The following is a 10,821-nucleotide window of genomic DNA, read 5'->3' as shown; positions in this document are numbered from 1 at the left end:
TGCACCTTAACTTGGAGTGGTGGGAGATACTTAGTGTAGTTCATCTGTTCTGAATGCAAAAACTCCTGGGTTTAATCCAGCAGACTCGATGCCTTTTAACATGGGTTGGAGAGACAGGGGTGCTGAAAGGGAAGTCTGGACAGTGGTTGCCTGGCTCTGATTGGTCTGTGGAACTCCTTGCCACAGGAGGTGGTGGGGATGGCACCTGACAGCCTAGATGTCTTTCAAAGTGGGTTGGACAGTCAGGGGTGCTGAAAGGGAAGTCTGGACAGTGGTTGCCTGCCTCTGGTTGGTCTGTGGGACTCCTTGCCACAGGAGGTGGTGGGGATGGCACCTGACAGCCCAGATGTCTTTCAGAGACAGAGGTGCTGGACACAGGGGCTGGCTAGCTGACTGGCAGACTCTCTCCCTTTCTGCCCTTGGATTTCAGGGCCTGGGATGGGGGGCTTTTCATGGTGTTGCACAGGTTCTGTGGGCAAGTGGGCCTTCTTGTGGCCAGCTCCCTGGAGCTGTGAAGCACCCCATCTGGGTCTCCCTGTGTGTCTGGAGCCCAGCCCAGGTGCTGCTATCATTTTGGGAACTGGAGGCCCCTGACAGGCTGCAAAGGGGTGAAGAGTGCAGAGCCCCAGGTGCCCTGCTGGACTGCTGCAGGCAGGGACACCTCCTTGGGGGCTGCTGCTCACTTCCACCAGCAGGCCCAGGTCGGACCAGTCCTGCTTGGGGGGACCTCTTGGCTCCCTCTCTCCAGGAGGCTCCTAGGAGGAGAAGAGTCCCCCAGCCAGAGGTGGGGACGCAGCAGCAGCACCCTGGAGGTGGGGGGCAAAGGAGCGTCTGCCCCCCCTCTCCTGCCTGCCTGCGATGAGGGGGGAGGCGCGTCACAGGCGCAGCCCACCTGAAGGGGCGCTGCGAAGAGGCCGGGCAGGCGACTCACGTGGCGGAGGGCGGGGCTGGAGCTGTGCAGCAGTGACGTCAGGAGAACCCCGTGACGCGGCCGCAGAGCGAAGAGGCGGCCGGAGCAGCCCGTCTTCGGGGGCGGCGCGCTGGCGCGGCGGGTGTGTCCGCGGCAGGGGTGCGGACCGTGGCTCGGCCACGAGTTCGCGCCTGCCGGGGAGCCGGCGCCGCCTGGTGGGCGCCCAGACGGAGCGCGCGGGCGCTCCCGGGGGCGGGCCAGGCAAGAGCGCGGGGCGAGCGCGGCTCGCGGCCGGCGCCGCCCGGGGAGGCTGCGGGCGTGCCCAGCGGTCTCCCGGGCAAGGGCCGCCGAGCTCCGGGGCCCCGAGGCGCCCGCGCTGCCCCTTTTGCTCCCCGGTGTGCCCCAGGGCCCGCAGAGGGAGGGAGAAGCGGCAGCACTCGGGCGGGGAGCTCAGCCCCCCCTCCCCGCAGGAGAAGTTCACCCTCGCGTCTCCCCAGCAAAGCAGGCGCCGCGCGCAGCTCCGGGTTCAGCCACTGGCATGGCTCGGTCAACCTCCATCCTTCCCCCCTCCTCCATCCCTCTCCCCACCATTCCTCCCCCATCCATCCATCCTCCCCCCCCCGCCCAGGAGGAGGAGGAGCAGTGGAGGCAAGTAGGCGGAGATGAGCATTCCCCAGCAACCTGCTGCCTGAGGCAACGGTTTCAGTTGGCCTCACGGGTGGGCCAGCCCTGCCCCAGGGAGGCAGCAGGCCACCTACAGCCTTCTATCATTTTAAATCATGTTCAGATTGTGATGCGTGAAAAAAGTAGCTTAGCAGTTGCAGCATGAAGAAATCCACCTTTAAACTGCAGAGTAAATAACTGATCAGTAACCAGCCGCAGCCACTGCGGCAAAATCAATGCCAGGCATAACGTGATCATTTCCCCGTCTGGATGTTTGCTGGCAGACAGGGCCTTCTCTGCATTGGCATCCCCACAGGGATGGCACCAGCTCACCTTGGTCACCTGCTTTATGGGGCCTAGTGGGCATGCATGCACAAAACGCTCTCTTGCGCTTGGAAATGGGTTCTGTTGTGGTTTCCTCCCTGTACTTGGATGCGAGGCCTGTGAGGTCAACTGAATTGAAGGCTGTTTGCACAATGGCCAGTTTTTGTCCTTGTGTCGCAAAGCATATTGGACACCTTTGCTTTGGTTTTCTGGGCCAAATTTAGCTCTTTGAAACCTAGCAGGTCAGAGATGTGGCAAGCCCAAGTCCTCCCTGACTTCGGAGTCCTCTGCAGCACTCTGGTGCCCTGCTGGGGATCTCTCTTCATGTTCCTGATTATTTTCTGTTTATCAACACCTTGCCTCGAGGTGCTCATTAACTGCAAGTGTAACTTATCCAGAGCCATGTGTTTTTCCATACACCTGCCATTGTGGTCAATCTCAGGTCAATCTGAGCTGTTAGTCCCTCAGATTTCAAAAGAGGCCCAGAGATTTCCTGGGATCTTACATTTTCCTATCTCACCCAGACTTGCTACCCACGTGGGATGCTGGGGACACTACTGTGGGCACAGTAGTGGCTGCTGCTGCAAGCCATATGCACCGGGCCGAGGAATGCATACATGACACTTGTTAACACAGTGTCAGGTCTGAGAGGAAACTGGCCTGCTACAGTAGCTCTTTGCCTGTGGATCTGCTTACCAGAAGGAATGTATAGGCCTTCAGCATAGGCCTTTCAAGCAGTGTGTCTCCAGACTAGGCAGGCTAAAAAGGGAAGAGAGAGAGATGTGATATTGTCTTCCTAAGACAATATTGCTTCAGGATCTAATGGCAGGGGCATGTGTGTTGATCAACTGAATGCTTCCTGATATTCAAAAACTCCCTGCTCAAAGAAAGCTAGCATGCCAGGTGGTACGCTGTTGACGCTTTCAACACAGTTGACTGTGATGCTGTACAGCTGCCATTACTGGCAACATACACTACATTTTTCTGTTCCATCATGTTCTCTGCTGAAACTGGTTTTGCAGTTTCATGAAATACCTGGGAGGAGAGCCAAAAATGACTCCAAACAGCAGGAAAATCTGTGCATTTCTGTAAACGTGCACATTTTGGGGTGATTTTTGCAGGCACCAGTGGACATTTATCCACACATCTTCACATAGACTTTATTTTTTCTTTTAAAGGGCTGTAATATTACTTTTCTCTTTACAACACACCCATGTAGAAGGATAGGGGTTGACGGAACCAGAAGTTGCTTATGATCAGTCAAGTCAATTTCACTTTAGCTTTGGGGACTGTGCAACTGGTTTCAAATCCGATAGGAATTAACAGGGTTTGCCTTGCAACCACCCTACATTGCAGACAAGCTCCTGCCCCTCCTTATGTCTGTACTCACTACCTATGGTGCATAGGGCAATAGTAGCATTAAAGTCATTCCTTGCTCTTTAGACTTTACCTGCATGTAGCCTTGAGAAAAAGGGTACTAGCCTGATATCGTCCTGATTATGTGCTAGAAAGCTGTGGTCTATGTTCCTAGGGGTATAGCTCCCTAAAGTGCTGGACTCCACTGAATGCTCAATGCTCCACTGAATGCTGGACTAGATTAAACTTTTAGTTGGCAACCTTCAGTCTCGAAAGACTATGGTATCAAGCTCTGAATGGTGGTTCTGGAACAGCATCTAGTGTGGCTGAAAAGGCCGATTCGGGAGTGACAATCCCTTCCACACCGGGAGCAAGTGCAGTCTGTCCCTGGTCTGTCTCCCTGGCTGTGGGCCTTCCTTCTTTGCCTCTTTGCCTCAGTCTGTTGGCCAAGTGTCTCTTCAAACTGGGAAAGGCCATGCTGCACAGCCTGCCTCCAAGCGGGCCGCTCAGAGGCCAGGGTTTCTCACCTGTTGAGGTCCACTCCTAAGGCCTTCAGATCCCTCTTGCAGATGTCCTTGTATCGCAGCTGTGGTCTACCTGTAGGGCGCTTTCCTTGCACGAGTTCACCATAGAGGAGATCCTTTGGGATCCGGCCATCATCCATTCTCACGACATGACCGAGCCAACGCAGACGTCTCTGTTTCAGCAGTGAATACATGATAGGGATTCCAGCACATTCCAGGACTGTGTTGTTTGGAACTTTGTCCTGCCAGGTGATGTCGAGGATGCGTCGGAGGCAGTGCATGTGGAAAGCGCTCAGTTTCCTCTCCTGTTGTGAGCGAAGAGTCCATGACTCGCTGCAGTACAGAAGTGTACTCAGGACGCAAGCTCTGTAGACCTGGATCTTAGTATGTTCCGTCAGCTTCTTGTTGGACCAGACTCTCTTTGTGAGTCTGGAAAACATGGTAGCTGCTTTACCGATGCGTTTGTTTAGCTCGGTATTGAGAGAAAGAGTGTCGGAGATCATTGAGCCAAGGTACACAAAGTCATGGACAACCTCCAGTTCATGCGCAGAGATTGTAATGCAGGGAGGTGAGTCCACATCCTGAACCATGACCTGTGTTTTCTTCAGGCTGATCGTCAGTCCAAAATCTTGGCAGGCCTTGCTAAAATGATCCATGAGCTGCTGGAGATCTTTGGCAGAGTGGGTAGTGACAGCTGCATTGTCGGCAAAGAGGAAGTCACGCAGACATTTCAGCTGGACTTTGCTCTCAGTCTGGAGAGGTTGAAGAGCTTTCCGTCTGATCTGGTCAGGAGATAGATGCTTTCTGTTGCAGTTCCAAAGGCATGCTTCAGCAGGACAACAAAGAAAATCCCAAACAAGGTTGGCGCAAGAATACAGCCCTGCTTCACTCCGCTTCGGATGTCAAAGGGGTCTGATGTGGAGCCATCAAAGACAATAGTGCCCTTCATGTCCTTGTGGAAAGACCTGATGATGCTGAGGAGCCTGGGTGGACATCCGATCTTGGGGAGAATCTTGAAGAGGCCGTTCCTGCTGACCAGGTCGAAAGCCTTCGTGAGATCTATGAAGGCTATAAAGAGTAGCTGTCATTGTTCCCTGCGTTTCTCCTGCAGTTGTCTAAGGGAGAATACCATATCAGTGGTGGACCTATTGGCTCGGAATTCGCACTGCGATTCTGGATAGACACTCTCTGCAAGTACCTGGAGTACCTGCAAGTACTCTTTAGTGCAACTTGGGCAAACAACTTTCCTACAACGCTAAGGAGAGAGATGCCGCGGTAGTTGTTGCAGTCACCCCTGTCGCCTTTGTTCTTGTACAGCGTGATGATGTTTGCATCCCTCATGTCTTGAGGTACTCTACCTTCTCTCCAGCAGAGAGAGAGGATTTTATGCAGCTCAGTGACCATCTCTTTGCAGCACTTTAGGACTTCAGCAGGGATGCTGTCTTTTCCAGGTGCCTTGCCAAAGGCAAGGGAGTCCAGGGCCACATGAAGTTCTTCTAGGGTTGTTTCACTGTCAGACTCCTCCAGCACAGGCTGGAGTCACTCAGTGTTGTTCAGCGCTTCTTTGGTGACTACATTTTCTCTGGAACATAGCAGAGTAGTGCTGCACCCAGCGTTCCATCTGCTGATCCTGATCCTGGATGACCTCACCTGCGGCAGACTTCAGAGGGGCAATTTTCTTCTGTGTTGGACCTAGGGCCTGCTTGATACCATCATACATCCCCTTGATGTTGCCCGTGTCAGCTGCTATCTGTATCTCGGAACAGAGTCGTTAGCACATCTCCTGGCAGTCTGCTGGACTTCGCTACGAGCAGCTTGGAGGACCTGCAGGTTGCGCTCACTGGGATAGGCTTTGTATGCTGCTAGAGCTGTCCTCTTTTCCTCAATGACTGGTGTCAACTCTTCAGAGTGGGCTTCAAAGCAGACTGCCACCTTGTTGGTCTTGCCGAATATGGACAAGGCGGTGTTGTAAACGGCATTCTTGAAATGTTCCCATCTGTTGGATGCGTTTGCGTCGGCCGGGCCTGGAAGAGATTCCTCAAGCGCTTGTGCAAATTCCTCCACTTTTCTCTGATCCCGGGTCTTGCTGGTATCAATGCGAGGTCTTCCTTCCTTTTTCGTGTGATACCGTCGCTTTGTTTGCAGTTTCACTCTACTGCACACCAGGGAGTGGTCAGTGTCGCAGGCAGCACCTTGATAGCTGCGTGTGATCTTGATGCTGGGAAGGCTGGAGCGTCTGGTGAGAATCAGGTCGAGCTGGTGCAGGGCTTTGATCTTGATTCAATCTTGATCTTTGATTTAAAGATTAAACTTTAGATGTGATACAAGGTTTCTCTTATCTGCATTCAGCTTACTACATGTTTTTTAAGTAAAGTGGCTCTGGGCACAATCCTAACCAGGTCTACTCAGAAGTAAGTCTTATTTTGTTCAATGGGCTTACTCTCAGGAAGGTATGGTTAGGATTGCAGCCTCTGTTGCTCCTTTCAGAATACCATAATGTCTTAGCCCCACCAGTTCCTTTGGAGGAACTGACCAGACTTCCCATCAAATCCTGAGGATGGTGTGTCAGGTCCCATACCTTTTTCTGGGGGTGCCGTTGCGAAGCGTCATGTGTCTATAAAGGCAGGCCTGTTTTGCTGTATGAGAAAGCTGAGACCATTCAGTGTATTGAAATGTGTTGCTGCATGAAAATAGTTTCAAATGGAAGCATTCTTTCATCTAAATCAGGGGTGCCCAAACCCTGGCCCTGGGGCCACTTGCGGCCCTCGAAGCCTCTCAATGCGGCCCTCAGGGAGCCCCCAGTCTCCAATGAGCCTCGGGCCCTCTGGAGATTTGTTGGAGCCCGCACTGGCCCGACGCAACTGCTCTCAGCCTGAGGGCAACTGTTTGACCTCTCGCATGAGCTGTGGGATGAGGGCTCCCTCCACTGCTTGCTGTTTCACATCTGTGATGCAGCAGCGGCAGCAAAGGAAAGGCCAACCTTGCTTTGTGCAAGGCCTTTTATAGGCCTTGAGCTGTTTCAAGACCTTCATTCACTCATATAAGTTCATCTTTAATATATTCATTTATGTAAACTTATGTAAATTTATTCAAATTTTAAATGTAAATTAATTCTTTTTTCCCCAGCCCCTGACACAGTGTCAGAGAGATGATGTTGCCCTCCTGCCAAAAAACTTTGGACACCTAAATAAGTAGGAGTGAGCAAGCTGCCAGTGTAATGAGATTCAAAATCATGACAGAAAGCTCTTTGGAGAAAATAGTGATGAAGTTGAGGCAGGAAAGTATATAGATTTATACCAAACAGTGACAGAAGTCATATCTTACATTTTAAAAAATAAAAATGAACAAAAGACCGTCCTTTGGCTGACGCATATTGAAGAGTTTTTTGATTCTGAGTTCTCTCACTTGCAGGCTATGTGATTCTGTCCATAGTATCAATAAGAATTGGTCAAGGACTGGTTTAGTATTGGTAGTAAATGCAATTCCTAAAATTAAAATGAACAAATAATACCTGAATAAGATGTAGAAACAGAACTGTCTCCTCCTGCAATGGGGAAAATCAATTTGATCTGTAGATGCAGCAGGACCTCAGCTCTGCTGACACTGAATACTGCTCTTCAGAATTTTTGGTTTTGAAAGGACCAGGTTGCCTGGAGCTTGTCAACATTTAACATGTTAAAACAAGATAGGTATTTTATATTTCAGACCACCTAGAAGATCTTGCAGAAGAAAGTTAGGGAAGAATTTTTAAAGATAAAAAGACTCCATCTAGGATGCAAAGGGGCCCAGCTCTGACTGCCCTCCTCTCTCTTCTTTTGCAGCTTATTTAGTATAAATGAGACATGGAAGCTTCTGGGTTTTACTTGTGAAGTACTGAGGCATTGGCAGATGGCTGGATCAATGAGAATTTAATCATAATTCAATATTTAATAGAAGGAGGCAGTGGTGTAGCTAGAGGGGGTGCAAACACGAGGAAATATTCCATTAATAAGAGCTTCTCATTCATTGGCACAATATATTCTGCCCACCCTGTGACACTGGTCATTGAACAGAAGTCATAGGTGCTCACTGTCTGTGCGTTAATATAGAGACAGGAAGGGACAATGATGCATGCCAATAAGCAAATCTTTCTTTTTTTTTTTTTTGTAGCTTGCTTTCTGGTCACAAAGGCTGCCAGAAACATGCTGATGAACAACGTTCAGCTACAGTCCTGCACTTTTTGTGCAGATTGCTGTGTTCGTTACGTAAGAGTTCTGTCAAACTCAGAAGCAGAGGAATGGTGTGGCATTAGGGGTTGGTGCAATCAAGTGCTGGCAGAGAGCCCACCCCCATCAGTTATTATTTTTGTCAGAAATAATATGTGCTGCCCACTTCTCCAAGTGGTGAGATGCTCCAGGGGCAGAACTTCCTGGGTTTTGGCTTCATTGAAGCTTGTAAGGTAGCATACTGGGTAGATGGGATTCATCAGCCTGGGAAGGCAGCTCATCTGAGAGAAGGAAAACTCTGATCACAAACCTCCACTGCCTTGTGGCTACATCCAGTTATGGAAAAGGCTTCAGGAGTCAACCTCGAGGCAAAATCAGGAGCCGGAGTCCCTGAGGCAGTTCATGGCTGAACACAGTCACGTTCTGGCAACTCCTGCGACGCCGCTGGAACCAACCGTATTGGCCTCTGCCTTTCCATTGGACCATTTCAGCGACGTGGAGAGGGGGGATCTGCTGCATGGTCTATCCTCCATATCTACTTTACCCAGCCTTTGCGCACTGGAGAGGACACTCTGTTCCAGAACACTATTCAGAGTGCGATACCATAGTCTTCCGAGACTGAAGGATGCCAACAAAAAAGGTAGCGTATTCTACCTCCAGCCTTGCTAGTCGAAGAAAGTGGCAGGTGTGCTACTGAAAAGAAACTGTGGTTCACAGTTTCTAGGTGATGCACACTGACTAGATGGGCCTTTGGCCTGATCCTATGGGGCTCTTCTTATGTTCTTATGCTGAAAGTTTTGGAATCAATGCGATTAAAAAAAAAACCAACCCTCCTCCACTCTCTTGCTGTTGTTGCTTCACCAGGTTTGTGGCAACCATAGGAGACGAGCCCCACAGCCCAGAAATATATTACTGAGCATGACACCTGGGCAAGATAAGATGTCGGTGTCCAAAGGCGGCAGGAGCTTCTTCTGACCTGGGCAGATGGTGCCAGCAGCTCTGTTTTGGAACTATCCAGGTCATATTGCACATGGTGGTGCTGGGGGATGCCTGTTCGACACCCTGGCCATTGAGGTGCGGGGTGCCGCAGGGCTCAATTCTGTCCCCCATGCTATTTAATATCTACATGAAACCACTGGGAGAGGTCATCCGGGGGTTTGGAGTGGGGTGTCATCAATATGCTGATGACACCCAGCTTTATCTCTCCTCCAGACTCCAGGGTGGCGGTTGAGGGCCTGGAGCGCTGTCTGGAAGCAGTGAGGATCTGGATGGGGGCTAACAAGCTGAAATTAAATCTGGATAAGACAGAGGCTCTCCTGGTTCGGAAATCCTCGATGCAGGTGCTGGATTATCAGCTTGCTCTGAATGGGGTTGCACTCCCTCTGAAGGAGCAGGTCCGCAGCTTGGGGGTCCACCTGGACTTGCAGCTGCTCCTGGATTCCCAGGTGGCGGCTGTGGCTAGGGGGGCCTTTGCTCAGCTTCGGCTGGTGCGCCAGCTGCGTCCGTACTTGGATCGTGCAGACCTGGCCACGGTGATCCATGCTATGGTGACATCGAGGTTAGATTATTGTAACGCGCTTTATGTGGGGCTGCCCCTGAAGACAGTTCGGAAACTGCAATTAGTGCAGAATGCGGCGGCCCGTGTGGTCACTGGAGCTAGGCGGTTTGACTCTGTCAGCCCGCTTCTCCGGGGGCTACATTGGCTGCCCATTCGTTTCCGGGCCCAATTCAAGGTGCTGGTTTTGACCTTTAAAGCCCTATACTGCTCTGGGCCAGGTTATCTTAGAGATCGCCTACTCCCGTACAATCCGGCTCGTCCTCTCAGGTCATCAGAGAAGGCCTTTTTACACGTGCCGCTGCCTAAGGAGGTACGTGGGGCGGCGGCAAGAAATAGGGCCTTCTCAGTAGTGGCACCAACGTTGTGGAACTCCCTTCCCCTTGACTTGAGAATGGCTCCCTCTCTTGAGTCCTTTCGGCGAGGCCTGAAGACCTTGTTGTTTAACCAAGCCTTCTGACGTTCTGGCCTTTTTAACATCTTTTATATATCTTTTAGTTGCTTTTTTACAGGCCCGATTCCTCTAAGAACTGCTGTTTTATGCTCTTTTATTCTGACTCTTCTTACTGTTTTTATGGGTTCTGCTAATGTGTTTTTTAATATGTTTTTATCTGTGAAATTATGTTTTAATCTGTTTTATATGTTGTTAGCCGCCCTGGGTCCCTTTTTGGGAGAAGGGCGGGATAAAAATAAAGTTTTATTATTATTATTATTATTATTATTATTATTATTATTATTATTATTATTATTATTATTATTATTATTATTATATTGTTGGCACTGAAACACAAAACAAGAAAGCAGATTGTTCCCCCCCAATTTCTTATTGATTTTAGTTCCACTATAAAATAAACACCAAGACACATTGAAATAAACAAGGAGCACCGCTGCTTATTTTCTAGTGTGCTCCGACCCAGTTTGAGTCCGCTGTTCAAAGCTGCATGAAATGTCATTTAAAAATGTGAAGACATTTCCTCTGCTACAACTCAGAGGGGGTAGTGCCACCTACTGGTTTTCTAGGGCTATTTTCCAGCATGCACCGAACTGGAAAACCAGGGTACAAATTCTAATTTGATGACAGCTGAGAAAGCACACCATAGACTTTTGAAAACACGTTCACTCTCATAATATTCTTTTCCAGCCTTCCTGCTAGGACGTCACCACGGGGCTGCAGATTGCATGTTGGCAGTGTGGGGTGAGTTTATAAGTCAGATGTGTTTTTAAAACATTGAATTGCTCTTAAGGAAAAAAGATGTTCTATACAGCATAGTTAGCTGCTGAAAT

The sequence above is a fragment of the Tiliqua scincoides genome, chromosome 7 (genome assembly GCF_035046505.1).
Source record: "Tiliqua scincoides isolate rTilSci1 chromosome 7, rTilSci1.hap2, whole genome shotgun sequence".
NCBI classification, from domain to species: domain Eukaryota; kingdom Metazoa; phylum Chordata; class Lepidosauria; order Squamata; family Scincidae; genus Tiliqua; species Tiliqua scincoides.
This window is presented reverse-complemented; position numbering follows the sequence as displayed.